We start from the raw sequence: 13,370 nt of genomic DNA, 5'->3' as shown, positions 1-13,370 counted from the left end.
TGCGTTGATACGACAGTGAAGTTAGCTTCAAGTTGGATATTGGAGCTCCACGGTGTAAGCGGTGTTTAGCTCAAGGTTAATCCGATTTATGAATGCTAATTTCGGCCAGCCGAACCGCTCCCTTTTCAAGCGCTCGGAGGTTCACTAAGGGCTCTACTTAGCGGCCTTATTGCAACCACTGGATGTAAACTATGTCTTCCAGTCAAACCACCCGGTTACATCCTACCCCCCCTTCTATGAATCAGTGACCCACCGATTAAGTGAAACTATGACAGGGTCGAAAAATGGCTGTAGCCAGGCTGCTAACACCTGGAACCAGAGAAACAGCAGCCCCTCTGTCTTCACTCATAGCTGGCCTTGGGAGATGCTGAGGATTGGAGTGTTTGCCTGCAGTTTTACGGGTGGACTTTCTAGGGGCAGCCCTAGTGCTCTGAGGAGTTTGCGAAGCTGACGGCACCTGAACAGGTGTTTGAGCTGGAGGCCTTTCTGATGGTTCTGGGACCACAGGCCTGGGTGGATTACCAACAGCCTCTCGGCACACCAGCCAAGATCCCGACTCCACGTCCTCCTCATCACTGTTCTCCTCCGGTGCCCTCTGTGGCCAATCATCATAGCAGGTCTCTGAAGGTGACAGGGCAGGCTTTATGGAGGTACGGTGCACTTGTCTAACAAGGAGAGGCTTATCAACTGGAGCAATTGAATATACAACACCACCTGAACTTGGCGCCCTCACGACTTGGTACACTGTAGACCCCCAGGCATCCTGGATCTTTCTGCGCCCTGGGCCAACATCACGCAGATACACTCTTTGTCCAACTTGAAGTGGCTGACACCGGACTTTCTCATCATGCCTCACTTTTCTCCTGTGGGCTGCCAACTCCACTCTGCCTTTAACAACATCAATGGCCACATTTAGGCGCCTCCTGTGCTCTGCCACCCAATCACACACTTTAGCTTCTGTGGGCTCAGGAAGATGGCCAAGCAGAAAATCCACTGGCAAGTGGGGCTCTTGTCCAAACATGAGGAAGTGAGGAGATTCACCAGTCGACTGATGGGCAGTGGTGTTATAGTGCTTCCACTATAACACCACTGCCCATCAGTCGACTGGTGTGGGAGATCCCAGCTGTGGGAGATGTTCTGGCCAATTTCGCTTTTCATCTGGAGCTAGGGAACGAAGCAGATTGAACATAGTTCGATTAAAACGTTCACATTGTCCATTTCCCTGCGGGTGGTAGGGCGTGGTGCGACTTTTCTGAACTCCATACAACTCGCATAACTGTTGTACTAGGACACCTTCAAAGTTCCTCCCCTGGTCAGAGTGGATACGGGCCGGCACTCCAAAACGGTAAAACCACTCACGAACCAGGACCTTTGCCACTGTCGTCGCTTTCTGATCACGAGTAGGGATGGCTTGGGTGAACTTCGAAAATACATCTGTCATCACCATCACAAGCTCCCTTCCATCACGGACTGGTTCCAAAAGTGTAAAATCAATGGCCAGCAGCTGATTTGGTCTTGAAGCAAGCAGGTGACCCATAGGAGCTCGAACTCTTGGCTGGGTGTTCTTAGCAAGGGTACACCTCTCACACTGTTGGCACCAATCCTTTACATCTTTATCCACTCCTGGCCAGAAACACCTCTGCTTCACTACATCAGTTGTCCTCTCGAGCTTCATCAACATCATAGCCACCAGGGGGTCAAGAGGACCCCCTGGTGGCTTTTAGACTCTCTGGGAGAAGAAACTGAAAAACTTCTTCTCCACCATCTGGTCTCCAGGTGCACCGATACAAAAGGCCTTCCTTCTGGACAATTCGGTCCCACCGTTTCAGAAGTCCACGGGCACCCGGCCCTAGACGCTCCTTCTCAGCCCGACTCGGCACTCTTTGCTGCTGCCAAAACTCCAGGAAGGCTGAAATGGACGGATCAGCCCCTTGAAGTAGGCACAGATCTTCTCTGCTGCGGGATGGAAGGACAGTGATCGCCAACTGCACAGCATCCTCCTGCACCCCCCTCGACATCTCACAGATTTGTTCTGGAATGGCTGTCCCTGGGAGGTGGTGGTGTAGTTGTGTTCTGTCCCCACTTGTTGATTGCCTTGAGAGGGCGTCAGCATTCTTATTCACACGGCCTGGATGATATCTGACCGTATAGTCAAATGCAGAAAGTTCAGCAACCCATCGATGCTCCGTGGCACCCAATTTGGCAGTGTCCAAATGGCTCAGTGGGTTGTCGTCAGTCCAAACGACACATTGGTGGCCCCACAGGTACTCCTTGAACTTTTCAGCCATAGCCCACTTCATGGCCAACATCTCAAGTTTTATGGAGCTATAACTTTTCTCAGCAGCATGCAAACTGCGGCTGGGATAGGCAATGGGTCGTACTCGGCCACCCTGTTCCTGAGACAACACAGCTCCTAGTCCACTGTGGCTGGCGTCGACCTCTAAAATAAAAGGCAGGGAAAAGTCAGCAAAAGCAAGAGTGGGAGCACTTACAAGCTTGGCCTTGAGCTCCTGGAAGCTCCTTTCGCATTCTTCTGACCATGCTCCTCCCAATAGTTTTCCTCGTCCTCGACTTGCCTTCGACCCAGCATGTTGTGAAACAAGACGATGGAGCGGCCCAGCCAGTTGAGAAAAACCTTCTACGAACCTTCGATAATAATTGGCAAATCCCAGGAACGACCGCAGCTCTGAGACATTTGTAGGGCGAGGCCAGTTTGACACTGCTGCAATCTTGTCTGGGTCCGTGGCCACGCCGTCCTCAGAGATGAGATGTACCAGGTACTGCACCTGCTTTTTAAAGAAATCACATTTTTCCAACTTGACCTTCAATCCCTCTTGTTTCAGGCGACTTAACACCACCTCCAGCCGTGCCAGGTGCTGGTCAACACTGGAAGAAAACACAATAATATCATCCAGGTATAGCAAGAGTGACTGACCATGCTGAGCCCCGAACATCCTCTCCATTAAACGTTGGAAAGTTCCTGGTGCATTACACAACCCGAATGGCGTGCGATTGAATTCAAACAGGCCAAAAGGCGTGCAAAAGGCTGTTTTTGGGCGATCATTCTCTGCAACTGGAACCTGGTTATAGCCACAAACAAGGTCCATGGTTGTGAACCAGCGGGTGCCTGATAGAGAGTCCAATGTTTCCTCTATTCGGGGCAGTGGAAAAGCGTCTTTTCTGGTCTTTTTATTGAGTTGTCTGTAGTCCACACATAGGCGAAGACTGCCGTCCTTCTTTCGGACCAGGACAATTGGTGATCCATAAGGGCTACTGCTCTCTCTGATAACCTGGGTTGCCAGCAGCTGGTTAATATGAGACTTAACTGCCTCATATTCAGATGGAGGGATACGCCAATACCTCTGCCGCACAGGAACATTGTCTAACAATGGAATGCTATGCTCGATTAAATTAGTAACACCAGGGTCGCCATCAAAAGCAGAGAACACAGACTCATATTTTAGCAACAATGTTCTCACCTTATGCTGCTCTTCACTGTCCAGCATAGAGAGATTAAGTGATGTTATCTTCTCTCCAACCGAACCAGTCTCAGCAGTATGGGACCTGACTGCAGCCACGACTTGCTCCTGTGCACAAGGAACTTCCTGCAACTCTGACGGTAAACTGACCACTTTTACAGGAGACAAAAGACCCAGAGCACAACAGGGTCTTAGTGTGACTGTACACACCCCTACATTCACCACAGGAACATGAACAGTGCCCCGAAAAACCTGCAAAAGGGAAGGAGACACTAACAAACCCTCAGGCAGTGTTGTGGTACTCGAGATCGGTCTTGGTCTCGAGTCCGGTCTTAAGACCGTTTTCTGATAGTCTCGGTCTCGTCTCGGACTCGACCGCATTTGGTCTCGGTCTTGTCTCGGTCTCGGGCTCTGAGGACTCGGCATTTTATTTCAAGACCAGTCGAGACCGCAACTGTGAAAATATCACTAAACGTGCAGCATACTGTCCAGTTTATTTGTTAACATCTTTGTTTTCAGTGGATGCAAAACGCACCAATTAAAATCCAAGCAACTAAGTGTTTCTCTCCCTCCCCCTTCCCTCCCCACCTTTCACTCGCACACGGCGCTCCAGGACATGCGCAGTGGTTTTCTCTCAGCGGCAGAAAATGTTTGTCTAATCGTCAGTAATCTACTAGCGCTGCATAAATAGTAAGAAATCCGATGGCCAGAGCTAACTCAGCAGCGCTTCCTTTCAGAGACGATGGGGACAACGTCTAACTATTTTCGTCACTTAGAAAAGTAGCTCAAAGAAGGTAAGCTCCGTTAACGTGATGTTAGCAAAGCTAGCTGTACAGAGACACATAAGCATTTGTGATGAAAAAAAGTCACTCACTGCCTGAATTATTGTGCGGAGATGTTGACTGACTTGTCGCATATATAGGACAACGCTATGTCCAAAAGTCTGCAATATAGTGATGTGACATTCAGAAACAGTCGATTCTTCTCCACGGCTCTTTATTTATTAGATAGGACTGGAGTGTCACTCACTGAGAGCCGTTGTTCTATCAGATTACCATACACTGTCAGAATAGCATACGTGCAGAGTACCATGCCTGCGCATGCGCATTAAGAAGTCCGACCGTCAGAGGAGTTGTCAGTTCACCATATGCAGCAAGTTATGACGAAAATAAGTCATTAAATTGTTTTCAATGATAACTATATAGATATACATGTGTTGTCATGGTTGCAAAGTGTATTTAAAGCAGGTCTGGCTGCAGCTGGAGTCAGCTACAACACACGCCCGTGTAAAACTCACTTAACCGCTAAGTCAGGATGCCATACAACTGTTAATAACAGATCTACGTCATGATTCTATGTTCCTAGCATACATGCAGTGAGTACCGTGCTAGCGCATGCGCCTTAAGAAGTCCGACCGTCAGTGGAGTTGTCAGTTCAGCATATGCAACAAGTTATGACGAAAATAAGTCATTAAATTGTTTATAATATGACATAATATGATAACTAGATAGATATACATGCCTTGTCGTGGTTTCAAAGTGTATTTAAAGTAGGTCTGGCTGCAGCTGGATGCCATACAACTGTTAATAACCAAGTGTATGATGATCTACGTCATGATTCTATGTTGCTGATTAAATAAAATCATATGGTAATGACAGCGTATGCATGTCTGAGCTAAGAGTACGACTATCTGACAACGTATGCTGATCTGACAGAACACCGTGAGTTCGTGCTAAGCATGACGATCTGACCTGACAGAACACCCGTTCTTTGTTCTAGTAATGCTCTGTGTACACTGCATCATTATTTAATTATGTACGTTGATATTTAAATGAACAAATAACTAAAACACAAGAACGAAAGAGCACGCAGAGCATGCACATTGCTCTTTGTTTTTTGTTCAAAGTGGCAACTGTAATGTCTGCCATGGTGTCAGACTACCTGGCTTCATGTACTGGGATAGAGAGTGAAAACAGTCACGATGAGCGCCTTCTGTTTGGTTACTTCTTGCTTGTTGCTCCTTGGTCAGTGTTCATAGTTGAGTGTTATTTACCGTCAGGGCATTGCCTCAATTGCTATGTTTAATGGTGCAACAGTGGTGGATTCTTATATGAGCAATATGGGCAAATTCCCAGGGTGTTATGTTTTTAGGGATGGCACGAGACCATCACACATTGTAACACAGAAATGGAATATTTAATATTGGTAAAATGTATTAAGTATTTAATATCTAGGTGTTTTTATGGGAATATGGATCTTTCAGATTATTCTGAGAAGCAATTTCGATCATATTTTACATTTTATTGTGTCATGTAGCACGGCCGCTGGTCTTGGTCTTGACTCGGTCTCGACTTTCCTCGGTCTTGGTCTTGACTTGGTCTCGGACCCTAAAAGTCTTGGTCTTGTCTCGGTCTCGATACACTCTGGTCTTGGTCTTGTCTTGGTCTCGGGTTAGGTGGTCTTGAACACAACACTGCCCTCAGGTAAGCTAAACTTTACATCCAAAAGCTCAATTAATGCTGCCCCAGCCAGCGCTAACATGGCCGAACATGTGGCAGGCACAAACTTAATAGTGCCTGCAGGGACTACAACAGGTCTTCTACCACGAAGTTTTGCAACACTGGTTTGAATATGGCCCTCTTGAACCTCAGTCTGCTGACATAGCTGAAATGCAGGAAGCCAGGAAGATGGTGCCCCCTGAACAGATGGGAGTTTAAACAAATCAGTGCCATACTGGTCAAATAGCTGAAGATAGTAGGCCTTTATTACATTCATCCCGATTATGCCTGGTATTTGAGGTGAACTGGCCTGACCTGGAGGGTCCCTAACAACAAGGATCCCTCTTCTGGGGATTACCATCCCACACACCTCAATATCAGGCTCGAGATAACCCAAGTAAGGAATATTCAAACCGTTTGCAGCTCTCAACTCTAACCAATGGCATACCTTTAACTTATCTGGAAAATGCTTTTTAAAGAAGCTTTCTGAAATGGTAGAAACCATAGAACCAGTGTCAAGAATACACTGGACTGGAACTCCAGATAGTTTTACAGTGACTTGAGGGCAGGATGCAATTAAACACTCCTTCACCTCTTCAATTTGGGGACTCACTGAGCCTGAACCACCCCCTCCTAATGTCTGGCTCCTAACACTAGGGGGAATTAGTTTTCCGACCGCTGATGGCTAGGGGTGGATTGGACCTGAGGGGCACCGCTTGTGCGTGTAGACTTAAAAAGGCCACAAGCGGTACAATACCGGGCAATGTGGCCGGGTTGCTGACATTTGTGACAAATCACACTACTAGAACTGGGAGGCCTAGCCACAGGGGACTGCTGCATAGCTGCAAGAGATTGAGTAATCTGATCCAACTGTTCCTGCTGCTTTTGTACAATTACAGTCAAAGTAGCAAGTTGAGAAGCAACAGAACTAGCTGGAGAATCAATTTGGGGAGGGTACACACTGGGACTCTGTACAGCACAAAAAGAGGGGACAACACTACTTTTATTTTCCACCCCGCCCTCACGCTCCCACGTAATTGCCTCAGCTCTAACCTCCAGTAATGTACACCTCGGATTATCACGAGCATAACGCTTTAGCTCTCTACGCAGGTCAGAATTACTAACATTTTGAATAAATTGATCACGAAGTAAAATGTCAGCATTTGCCATAGCATGAGGAGAATTAGATTTAACTTTGTCCATCAAGCAAAACAATGAATGAGAGAATTCCTGCAAAGATTCACCATCTAACTGTCTCCGTGAAAAGAAATCCTCCTGTAATGAGACATATGACTGTTGGCAACCATACAGTTCTTTTAAAATGGTGAAAACAGTTTCTGGATTCTCACGTTCAGCTGAGGATCTATATTTAATCTCATCTCGAGCTTCACCTTCAAGATGGTCAAAAATGAAAGCAGCCTGATCTGTGGGTCCAACATGGCGGACTCGCATGCTGGTGCGAACCTCTTCTATCCACTCCTCCACCATGAGTTCCTCGAAAGATTGGACGCTTTCGCTCCCTCGGCAGGTAGATTATGCGATCAGTTGTTCTAGTGTTCATCGGAGCTCCACTTGTACTCGGGCCAGCTTGTTCATCATCCTGCTGATTTGAATTTGCTCGTGCAGAATCCCTCTCCTGCTGCAGATGGCTCCTTTCAGCCTCCAACTGCTGGACTCGAGCCCGGAGTTCTTGAAGTTCCTCAGTCATTGCACCAGGAACGCTGATCCTCGTTCACAGGCGGAAATATCCAGCCAGGTCCCACGGTGTGCCTACTGTTGCACTATTATGCTCCCACACTCCAAGCGCTCCAAACAATGAATAAATACAGCAATAATGCTCTCTACTAAAGCACCACTACCACAGAACCAACACTATCGGTATCAGAAATGAATGTAAAAATATGTATACCATCTGTTCCAACAGCCAGGTCCTGCCAACAACGCCAGAAAATTGTAACACGGGGGAAAGCACCCGGATTGTGACTGAGGACGTGGCCCTAAAGCCAACTGGTAGACTACTGAAATATCAAGTGGTCTAGAGTTTCCCAATTAATGATACCCAGGTAGGTCTGGCTGAGAATGAGGAAACAGAAATGGTATACAAAATATGTTTTATTTATAGATTATTTTACAGTATTAAAAATAGACTTTATTATTCTAATTTAAAACTCAATAAGGCTCAAAAACCCAGGACAAGACTAGAAGCAATTGGAACCAAAAACAAATGCAACCCAAATTAGTAGAAACACAAAATAACACAAAATAATGTTAGACAAAAGAAAACAAACCCCACATTGCCCCAACCCAGTCCTAAGGCTGTGCCCAGCAAGCTAATAAAAAATAAGGAGCTATGCATTGTTTGTGGTTCTGTATGGTTTGTGGGAGCATAATAGGCAACAGCAGCAGTCTGCAATACCAAAAGAAAACAATGACGCATCTGCTGACAATAATAGACAGGTAGAGTAGTGACATCAAAAATCCCTTTATCCTACCAGTATTAAAGGTCCACGATCCAAACACTTTCACAGCAACCCGATGAGCACAGCGCTCATCTGACCCGAGAGCCAACTCAAATGACGGACCCAACAAACACACACAGATTGGCGTGCACACCCGGTGCCTATATACGCTAATGAGCCGGACAAGGCTGTGAACGGAAGTGAAGGTGGGGAAAGGCATAGACATAATATAAGGATAGACGCCTCATGGACCGCTCTCGCCTATTGTCGCTGACGAGATTTAGGGCGGCCATCTTGGAGCGGTACTCCACTCCACTCAGCGTTATGTGTTTAGCAGCACAATGACATATCAGCGGATTTAATCGATCATAACACACTTTTTTGTTACTGTAAACCATATTCAAACATCTATCAAAGCAACATTTATAAACAATTGTATTTTTTAAGTATGTTTTTAATACATAGTTCATCATATTTAAATATGCTTAGTGGCTATAACAATAGAATAGGAATGGAATATTCTGATATCGATGTATGAAGAGCATATTACAAAGCACACAGCTGTTCATAATTTATTTAATAAATTATTTAGTAATATCAATATATATTTATATAACTATACAAACACTATAAATAAAGATTAATAATGAATTTTATATATATATATATATATATATATTTTTTTTTTTTTTTTTTTTTTTTTTTCAGCCGACGAGTCCAAAATCCGATGCGAGATTCATCCGTGCTGCAGTGAATCCGTCTCTCTTCATAGATTTCTCCCTCTTCTTCCTCACATCGTGTCTTTAGGAAACTTTCAAAACAAAAATGGAAGATTTAGGATGTATCTTACTTTTGACAGAGTGAAAGAATATAAATAATAGTCTTTACCACCTGTGTAAACTTTGCCGATGAATGTTATAACACATAATATAAGTTTTATAATATGTGTTATATTGTTTCATTTCTAATATAGGCCCTTGTGTCAGATAATCTAACTCAAAGTTAGAGAATAATTAATTTTTTTAGATGTACAGAATCTCAGTTAGCCTTCATAGCGGGGCTGAACCCGTATTACACCAAGTGTAACATAGTTAAAATGGTTGAGGTTAAATCCTGCTAAAATGCACCATCTGCTGGTAAAAAGTTGTATTGCATTCACCCTAGAAAGAGCGAGGTATTATGGGTAATCCTCAGAGCCATGAGGATCACTGACGAGGTAACGTGTCTCTGTCATGTGTTAAAGAAATATTATTAATGCATTTTGTGAAGTGCGTTTGTGGTTGTCGTTTTTGCATATTGTTGAAATATGTTCGGTCTGGGTCACGCTAGTTCTGTTATTATGTCGTTTTTGTCGCGTTTGAGAATGTTTAGTTCGTGGGAAAGTGCAGTGGGAATTTCCCACGTGGTAACATTATGGCTCCTCCTTGCAGGAGCTTGTTTTATGCCAGAGACTGACCTTACCTCCATGCCCGTTCTGTGAAATGCAGGTATGTTTTACCAAATCTCCTGTAGCAGATGGTTAGCATGACACTGACTTTTATATTAACAGTTTTATACAATGATGTGGTTAATTTATGTTTCTGCACTGTTCTAAAATGCAAGGTTATATAAACTAAAACATAAAAATGGCATCCAGTAAATAAAATGTCAGCATTTTATTTTATTTTTCAGAACATTTTAATTAGTTACTTTATTTTCTCTAAAAAGGAGACTCACTGGTTGTCCTTTTATTGTAAAACAAAATCCACTATACGATCACTGTAATTTTAAATTATTTTATTGTGGTTATTGTATTATGGGTAATCCTCAGAGCCATGAGGATCACTGACGAGGAGCTTGTTTTATGCCAGAGACTGACCTTACCTCCATGCCCGTTCTGTGAAATGCAGATGGAGAATTAAAGAAACAGCTGATGCCAACTTGAGCAGCTCCTTGTCGTTCATTACCACACCGATAGAAGCCACCAAAACCACATAGGCCACAATGGTGCCGTGACCCGGATAGAACTACATCGGACCGGGCTGGTGACTTCTGATCCTCACGTTGCTGGTGCTCCACTGTGTCATCTGAATTTGCAACGGAAGTCTAAGTAGCGCTTCTGAGTGTGTTTGTACATCTTTGTGAAAGGACATTTCTTTTGAATGCTCTTGGACTTTTGTCAAGATGAGTTTCAGTAATTTTGGACAATCAAATGTGACTCCACTCTGTATTGGCAGAGGTAGAGGGTTCTCTAACACCCCTGTTCCATTTTCATTGGGTAGTCCATCACTTGATGTACATACTGTAAATGACTCATTGGTGACTGGGGAAACTGTTACACCCAGTGGTCAGACCTGTCCTACTATTCAACCTCCTCAGTGTTCTAGCACATCTATCCAAGATTCTCATGTTGATAATGCTGGGCTAGTGGATCAGATGAGCACTATTGTCCAACAAATAGGGCAACAGCTGGCTGATAGTGTTATGGCACACCTGAACTCAAGCAGCCCAAGTGGAACTGTAATTGAAACAACTCGAAATGAGAACCATCAAGTCCCATGCGTCTCACTGGATCTTTCTCAGGTCCAACTCGTCTCCAGAAGCCAGGTGAAGGAACCACCTATTTTTAAGGGGGAGAGTTCTGATACAGTTACAGTTGATGAATGGGAGGACTCGATGAAAAATTACATAAAAAAGAGTGGTGTGCAGCAAGAACACCAGGCTGAGGAGATCCTTATCCATCTTAGAGGCAGAGCGAGGGATGTTGTGAGGTGTGGAATACGCAACTGTGGAATTGATGTTCAGCGTAATCCACAAGCCATCTATTCGCTTCTGCGCAAACATTTTGGGTCTGATCAGTGCTCTCCCGTACCACTTGCTGATTTTTACTCCACCCGGCCAAGAGAGAACGAGGATCCATTCGAATATTGGCTAAGATTGAATGGAGCAGCTGATGTTGCTGCTAACCGACTTAAAGAACAGGGTAAGACTTTTGACAATCCAAGTGTTGAAGTTACTCGCATGTTCATCAGAAACTGTCCATGTAAAGATTTAGCTCTCACCTTCAGATCCAAGACTATAGAAAAATGGTCGGCACAAGATGTTCAGGAAGTGTTGGATGAGTATCATATGGAAAAGGGACTGCGGTCTGCTGAGAAAGAAAGCAGAATCAGTGTGAACCGAGCAGAAGTGGCCTGCACAGCGCCCACATCTGTTCAAAAGCAGGAACTGCAACAATGTGTAGCCCCAGACAATTCCACAATGGAAAGACTGATTGGCATGTTGGAGAAAGTGCTACTTCAAGCCCAGTGCAACTCCCAGTCCAGCAGAAGGCAACCTGTTAAAAACCGTTTGCCGACTATTAAAGGACTGAATGACATACCATGTTCTGTGTGTAATGATAATTCTCACACTGCACGTATGCACTGCCGACAGAACAATCTGTGCTTCTTCTGTCATCTTCCTGGCCATTCAAGTCGAAACTGCAGTCAGAGAGATCAGCTACCTTCCCACAACCAACAGGAAAACTGAAAGATCTGCGTGGAGGGGAGGACAGCGCAGATCCTCTTAGTGACACTCCCACCTTGGATTCTTCTGATGATGACTGTGAGACTCTGTACATTAATTACAGCAGCAAGGTTCCACCACAAAAGACACTGATTGTGCAAGCCCCTCAGAGACTTTCTAAGACTGACAGCTTGTTCTACACGGATGTGACTGCTGGAGGCACACATTCCCTCAAAGCCTTGGTTGACAGTGGATCAATGGCATGCACCATGAGTGAGGAAGCAGAAGCAAAACTTTCAAACTATCTCACGAACCTGGATAAGAAACCAGCCGCTGATTTTGTTATTGTTGGATGTGGAGGTCATGTCGTCACACCTTCTGCATTGTATGAACTCACTCTAACAGTTTTTGGCTTTAATGTCATGATCCCTGTTCTAGTGGTTCCGGGCCAATCTGATGAAATGATATTGGGCAGTAATGCTATCAGATGGCTGATTTCACGAATGAAAGTCTCTTTTGATGAGACAACTGACTGTTCCTCTCAGAGAGACATTCACAAAGACAATTTGCCCTGTTTAATGTCTCTGCTGTCAGACTCGATGTCCTGTGACCCAGGCATGAAACCCATCAAAGTGGGCACAGCCAAACTCAAAAGGTCTGTTACTCTCCAGCCTCTAACTGAACATTTAGTTTGGGCCAAACTGCCTACATCTGATGTTTCTTTAGTTGGATGTTCAGTCATCATTGAACCAACTCAGTCCAAGTGCAGACCCAGACAAATCCTAGTGGGGAGAGTTGTAGCATCATTGTATGCTGATGGTTGTGTTCCTGTCAAGATTGTAAATCCAACTGAAAAACTTCTCACTCTGAGAAGAAATGCAAAAGTTGCCGATGTGTCCACTTGTGTTTCTGTACATGACTTCACCAAACCTGAGTGCATCCAATCCAACACACAGTACACCAAAGACCCTGTAAAAACACCAGTAACTGACGAGGAGATGTCTCACATTCTGAGTGAAATTGGACTCCAGGACTTGGACTTCTCATCTTGTGAAGTCTCCCTTGAGTGGAAAAATAAGTTACTGCAAATAATTCGGCAGTATGAATACATCTTTTCTCGGCATAAAATGGACTGTGGGGATGCTACAGATTTTGTGCACAGAATACGTCTGGTGGATGACAAGCCCTTTAGGTTACCATACAGGCGTGTTCCGCCTTGTCATTATGAAAAACTGCGCACTGCTCTGAGTGAAATGGAGGAGTTGGGAATTATTCGTAAATCACAAAGCGAATACTCCTCTCCTCTGGTTCTGGTTGTGAAGCCGAATGGAGATCTCCGTATCTGCAATGATTTCAGATGGTTGAATGCGCGAACCGTTAAAGATGCGCATCCATTGCCTCATCAAACAGATGCCCTCGCTGCACTTGGTGGGAATGTATTCTTTTCC

General features: G+C 44.7%; 1 pseudogene; it reads right to left on the bottom strand.

Annotated features, from left to right (window-relative positions):
- Nucleotides 1-256: 256 nt before the first annotated feature.
- LOC148158230 (uncharacterized) lies at nt 257-7,790 on the bottom strand (annotated as a pseudogene).
- Between the last annotated feature and the right edge of the window lie 5,580 nt (nt 7,791-13,370).

This window comes from Poecilia mexicana, unplaced genomic scaffold (assembly GCF_051168715.1).
Source record: "Poecilia mexicana isolate PSO_F unplaced genomic scaffold, ASM5116871v1 scaffold_7, whole genome shotgun sequence".
NCBI classification, from domain to species: Eukaryota; Metazoa; Chordata; class Actinopteri; order Cyprinodontiformes; family Poeciliidae; genus Poecilia; species Poecilia mexicana.
The sequence above is the reverse complement of the archived record's forward strand: the minus strand, read 5'-3'. Positions and strand labels throughout refer to the sequence as shown.